We start from the raw sequence: 6,699 nt of genomic DNA, 5'->3' as shown, positions 1-6,699 counted from the left end.
TGTGTTTGCTTATCAAACAAATGAGGCCACTGGGGAACATAAATATTGCTTAGCTGGAAGGGGCTATCAAGGAGGAAGCAACATGGGAATTCATCCAAAACATGTGGGAGCAATTTTCTGAGCTACACCTTGAGGATAAGGTGTTTGTGAATCTGAGGGGTGATGTTAGGCCCTAACATAAATACCTATAGCAGGAGGGGTAGAAATGGAAAAAGAGTAGTGGGAAATGAGTAGCCTTAACGGTCAGGAGAGAGTGTGAGAAGGAGGGTAGGATCAAAATAAAATAGGGAGGTAGGTTAGTTAGAGGGGTATGCCTTTTGTATTCGTGCCGAGAAGCAACCAGGATAGGAACGAGAGTTTCCCTACCCTCTCGAACTGGTTGTTGAGTGTATATCGCCTGCGGGTCTGTTCTTTGATTTCTCAATAGTAAAACGAGGAGATACCTTACCTTAAGTATCAAATCAAACTAATATAAAGCAATTTCCAATAGTACTAATTACCAAAAATCACTGTAGAAATAAATTCCTTTTTTTTTTATATCCATGAGTGTCCAGACCAACTTACGCATACCTCGACTGATCTTACGGGACAACTGTCTGACCCTACAACATTTGGTGTCGAGAAACATCCTAAGGTAGGTGGTCATCATGGATTTGAACCCACGCATGTTCCTCTATCAAAGGTAGGAAAATCAAATCTAAAAAACAAATGACAATTCAGATTCATAAATGAAGGTATTAAGCACAATTTAGATTCTTGGAGAATTCACACAGGATACGTAAGAGAGAATAAATGATATGGTAGAACCTGAGGCAATTTGTGGTAATATTTAGTAGCATTTGCTAGTCCAAAGGCAACCTTTTATCTTCATTAGTTGCATCATCTTTCCCGTATGCGATGTTTTCTTTGATGGTTGCTGTAAATACACTTGAAGCAAAGTGATATTTGTCCTACGGACATAAAAAAGATTCACATGTTTCGTCCAGAAAAATGAAGCAGAAAAAATGTCATAAACTCTTAATAGTAAATAATGGTTATTCACTTGGACATAGAAATATTGAGCATTATTGAGGATACCTTCTCAAACATGACAATCTTGATGGACATTACTATGAAGAAACCAAACCAAAAGAGTCACTCATGGATAAGGACACCAATATTGCTAGCCAAAATCTGGTGGAACTTCCATAATTCACCTTGTGTGGAATTCAAACCTATAGATAAGATCTCCTCGATGCAACACAAGTGAAAACTATACTTCCCTCAACTACTAAATCAAGGCTTATCATGGACTTGGAAGTCATTATCAATTATCTATCTCTTATCTAGGAATAAAAAAGTTGGATTCTAGTGCATCAGTTGTATTAGTAGTATGAAAAATACTATATAACCCTTTCTGAACCACGCTATTCTGGTGATCATGTTTTTAACAGCTGAATTAAAAAAGAAAAGGAAAAATAAGGGAATGCAGAGATATCAGAATAGGATACCTGGCTATGGAAAAAAACACAACACATCTCCTATAATTATTAATTGTCGAGAGCCAGCCTAGTCTCCACCACATCTTAGGTCTCAATAAACACAATTTTATGCTGTATTATTTCTTGAGGAGACATATTCAACTGTTTAGTACGACCCAGGTAGATTGATGTTAAGACTACTTTCCACTAAAATGTTGCAACCATGCCAAACATGAGCATTGTCACCTTTAATATACCAGTTTCATTCCAGCTTTTTATAATCCCATCCATATATGATTAACTGGCGAAGAAACATATCATCTCATCAGGAACTGCTGACACCATCTCAAATAAGAGCCTGCCATAATTCCTTACTACACCAAGATCGCTTCTCAGAACAAACAAACAATTGTCAGTACAGAAAATCCTACTTTACTACTAAGAAATAAACAATTGTCAATCCTACTTTACTACTTTAAAGAGGTCAAGAAAAAAGTTTTCCGGTTTGAAGAAAGAAAGTGATTGATTCTTTTAGGAGTTTCCTACCTTTTCTCCCATTGTTATAAAATATAATCATGTAAAAAAGAAATCTTCCAATCCAATTGTCAAACAGTTGCATAAACGTTGTGGCAAACATTCAACAAAAAGTTTAACATTGTTGCTGACCAAATTTTGTGACAAAAGTTTCACCTACATTCTGGCAACTTACTTTGAAGCAACCAATATTTCGAAATAGCCTAAATCATGACGACCAATATTACAAAGCAACATAAATTGTGATGATCAATATTTCAAAAGCAGCCCATTTATATCAAGCAACCAATCTTTTGAAGTAATCGTTTACCATTTATATATCAAGACAACAATATTTGGAGGAAATTGATTACATAACGATAACCTATATCGAAACTACATTGTTTCAAGGTAACATCCTATCATGAAAACTAATATTTGAGGAAACATCCTGTGGCAACCAATATTTCTAGGGAACTATTTATATCAAAGAAACTAACTTTTGGAGGCAATTTTGTATAACCAGCCAACCATTTTATAACAAAACAACTAATATTTTGAGACAATCATTCGTAGCAAGTCTTTTCACAACCATTTATATCAAGGAAACCTATATCCAAAGCGGCAACATTTTTTGGCAATGTTGTACCGTGACAACCAATATTTCAATTGAATAGTTGGAAAATGTTCATATCGAGGAAATAAATCATTCAAACCAATATTTTGAAGCAACCATTTCAAGGTATCGAAAGATTTTAAGGCAACTGTTTATATAGAGGGCTCTAAAATTTTGCAGCAACTGTCGAATCATCCAACATTCTTAAGACAACCATTTACACATCAAGACATCCAACATTTTTAAGGCAACAATTTCCAACATTTTAAGTCAACCTTTAGGAAACCGTTTACATTGGCCATCTAACATTTTTAAGGCAACTGTTTAAATTGAGGCATCCATTTATACAAGGGTATTCAACATTTTGAGGCATTTGTTTATATCGAAGGCATACAACATTTTGAGGCACTGTTGAGGAATCCAAACATTTACATCGGGGCATCAAAATTTTGACGTATCCATTTATATCGAGGAATCCCACATTTTAACGCATCCGTTTATATCGGGAGATCAACATTTCCAACGACAATTATTTATGTAAGAGATCCAAAATTATTAGGCAACTTTATATATCAAGGAATTCAACATTGTTTAGGCAACAACTTACATCGAGAGATACAACATTTTGAGACAACCGTCTATCTCGGAGGCATCCAACATTTAAAGGCTAATCGTTTATATATCGAGCCATCCAACAGTTTAAGACCTTTATTTTATCAGGACATCCAACATTTAAAGAAATCCATTTGTATCAAGTCATCCAACATTTTGAAGCATTCGTTTATATTGAGTTATCCAACATTTTGAGACATTCGTTTATGAGTGATCCAACATTATTTTGAGGCACCCGTTTAGATCGAGTCATCCAACATTTTAAGATATCGAGCATCCATTTATATCGGGTCATCAAACATTTTGAGGCATCCGTTTATATCGAGCCATCGAACATTTTGAGGCATCCATTTATATCGAGCCATCGAACATTTTGAGGCATCCGTTTATAAAGAGCCATCGTACATTTCGAGGCATCCGTTTATATCGGGTCATCCAACTTTTTGAGGCATCCGTTTATATCGAGTCATCCAACTTTTTGAGGCATCCGTTTATATCAAGTCATCCAACTTTTTGAGGCATCCGTTTATATCGGGTCATCCAACTTTTTGAGGAATCCGTTTACATCGGGTCATCCAACTTTTTGAGGCATCCGTTTACATCATGTCATCGAACTTTTTGAGGCATCCGTTTACATCATGTCATCGAACTTTTTGAGGCATCCGTTTATATCGGGTCATCCAACATTTTGAGGCATCCGTTTATATCGGATCATCAAACATTTTGAGGCATCCGTTTATATCGGGCCATCCAACATTTCGAGGCATCCATCTATATCGGGTCATCCAACATTTTGAGGCATCTGTTTATATCGGGTCATCGAATATTTTGAGGCATTCGCTTATATCAGGTCATCCAACATCTTTAGGCATCCGTTTATATTGGGTCATCCAATATTTTGAGACATCCGATTATATAGGGTCATCCGACAATTTGAGGCATTCGTTTTCATATCGAGGAAACAACCAAGAAAGTTAAAAAATTAAATTAAACAAAAAAATATAAAAGATGCCTTAGTTTAAAAAGTCGAGCGAAATTAGTAACATATCAAAATCCAGAAACAAACTATGCGTTAAAATTTAGGGGAAGGAAAGAAAATAAATACTTGTAAAATCAATGACTTAGTCAAATTGTTTTGAATAACAAATGTGAAACGGTTGATTTCCAATCTGAAAAGATAAAAGAAAATTAGAAAAGAAAAAAAAAACGTAACAACGTTCCAAGATAAATTCACAGGCCAGTTGATGAGCAATTCGAAAGTCATGCCACTCCTTCAGTACATGATGGAAAAGCATGTTCAAAAGTACAAAGGCCATACAAAAAGATAAACAAAGAGAAGAATAAATATAATAAATCATAGCAGCAACCAAAATATCCACAAAATTTTTGGAAACATGAAAACTACAAATCCTTTGCCTGCACCGTGTCTCTTTCTAGAAATATTAGGGCTCTAGGACACACAAGATCTAATCTGGATTGTTTTAAGTCATGGCAGGATTGATCGGAGAATGCTGATTTGAGGGGAACAAGATGAAGAATAAGGAGGCGAGAAAGGAAAGAAGAAAGGAAACGACTCGATCGATTTGTGGGTTCCCATTCGATCGATCGATTAGTGGGTTCCGATCTGATCAATCGTTTTACGAGTTCCAATTCGATCTATCGATTCGGCGGGTTCCGACTCCGATCGATCGATTCGCGGGCCGATTCCGATCGATCGATTCGCGGGCCGATTCGATCGATTCGCGGGTTCAGCCAACTCCATTGATCGATTTGTGAGTTCCGACTCGGTCGATCGAGTTACGGGTTCCGATTCGATCTATCGATTCGCGGGTTCCGATTTGATCGATTTGTGCGTTCCGACTCGATCGATTTGTGAGGGTTAAATGGTAAGCGATTTGGGTATTAGAATTTCGGATGAGTATCGATGTTTTTGCAAATAAAGAATGAGGGAAAATCTCAGGTTTACTCGAAACAGGCATACAATACAACAACAAGACGTCTGAAACTCGAAAGATATCAAAGGAGGACGAAGATTGAAGGGGATCGAGAAGCACACCTGATATCAAGGGAAAACGAAGATCGAAGCAGAGCAATGTGCAAGCGAGGGATTCAGACTAGGGTTTGAGAGAGGGAAGAAAGCGTTTAGGGTTTGAGAATTGAGAATGAGTCCAACGGTCTCTTTTCCTTCTTTTTTATTTTTTTCTTTTCTCTCTCATTTTAAATAAACTGGATCTCGCCAATGGATTGGGCCGGCCTGTTGGGCTGGAGATTTAAGAGTCGAGGCCTATCATTAGTAGAATAATTTCCAACTTGAAACATAGATAATAGATTAATTATTACAAAAATTGTAATAGATTCTTACATCAAAATATATATATATCATTTTGAGTTAAATATTTTTCTCTAATATTCTTCTCAAATATTAAGAAATTACTTTTAAAACATTGATGATAATTTTTTCTTTTGTTTTTTCCCTCTTAAATTTTAAATTTTAAAAAATAAAAGTTTTATATGAAAATTAAAATTTTAAATTAAATATTCAAAATTTGTACGTTATATATTTTTTAGATATTTATTATGCATTCTATTAGTCAATAATGATAAAATAATGTTTTTATCTATTTAAAAAAAATCAGAAACAATAATTTGAAATAAAAATTTTATTTTGGTGTATCTAAAAGGTCTACAATTTAGAACTTAGTCATATTGAAATAATATAATATTTAGTATTTTGTTTTTAATTTAGTTAATTTAAAACATTCTAGATAATGTATTTTATTTCTAAATTAATCGAATTAAGATAACAAAAAATATAAAAATGATTTTAGCTTTAAATTAATATTGAAATAATAAGAAAATATTTTATTTTAACTTAAATCTATTAAAATAACAAAAGTATTTACTAACTGACCACCTGTGTAGGGGAAATTTAAAACAATTTAATTGCTTTAACTCTACTGGTTAAGGCACTCCTCTCTAATTAAGGTAGCAAGTTTGAATCTCCGCTCCACATATTATACTTAAAAAAAAGATTCAAAACAATGGTTGATTTAATAAACATTTACAATAAAAATAATTTTTATTTTATAAAATCTATTTTGCTTAATGTTGCAATTTTAAATCACGCAGTCGTGAAATCATTTGTTGAAGGGACGAGTTTAACATCGTATTTACAGCAAATATTTTATCCACTTAATTTTTTTTAAAAGCTTGTTTGGTGCATCTATTAAAACGTTTTCATAAATTATAATGATCAAATAAATTTTATTTTATTAAAATTTTAAAATGTATTAAAATAAAAAAAATATTTATATAAAAAATAATTTTAAATATTAAATTAGAGAAAATGAAGAATTGAACATTAATTAAAAATAAATAAATGGGAAGAAAGAGAAAAGGGAAGTAAAAAAATGGGAAAATCTATTAAAACGTATTCATAAATTATAATGATCAAATAAATTTTATTTTATTCTGTCAAAAAAAAATATTTTATTAAAT

General features: G+C 33.3%; 1 long non-coding RNA gene across 1 annotated transcript; it reads right to left on the bottom strand.

The window, feature by feature from the left end:
* Positions 1-4,188: 4,188 nt before the first annotated feature.
* LOC148211097 (uncharacterized) lies at positions 4,189-5,477 on the bottom strand. Its single transcript, XR_015791797.1, has 2 exons — positions 5,258-5,477; positions 4,189-4,370 (listed from the first exon to the last, which is right to left on the bottom strand). It is a non-coding gene; the product is annotated as an uncharacterized LOC148211097 (long non-coding RNA).
* Positions 5,478-6,699: the final 1,222 nt, after the last annotated feature.

Source organism: Momordica charantia (genome assembly GCF_013281855.1).
Source record: "Momordica charantia cultivar OHB3-1 chromosome 6 unlocalized genomic scaffold, Mcharantia_2.0 BLBB01000006.1, whole genome shotgun sequence".
NCBI lineage: Eukaryota > Viridiplantae > Streptophyta > Magnoliopsida > Cucurbitales > Cucurbitaceae > Momordica > Momordica charantia.
Note: the sequence above shows the minus strand (reverse complement) of the source record. Positions and strands in the feature narration are given on the sequence as shown.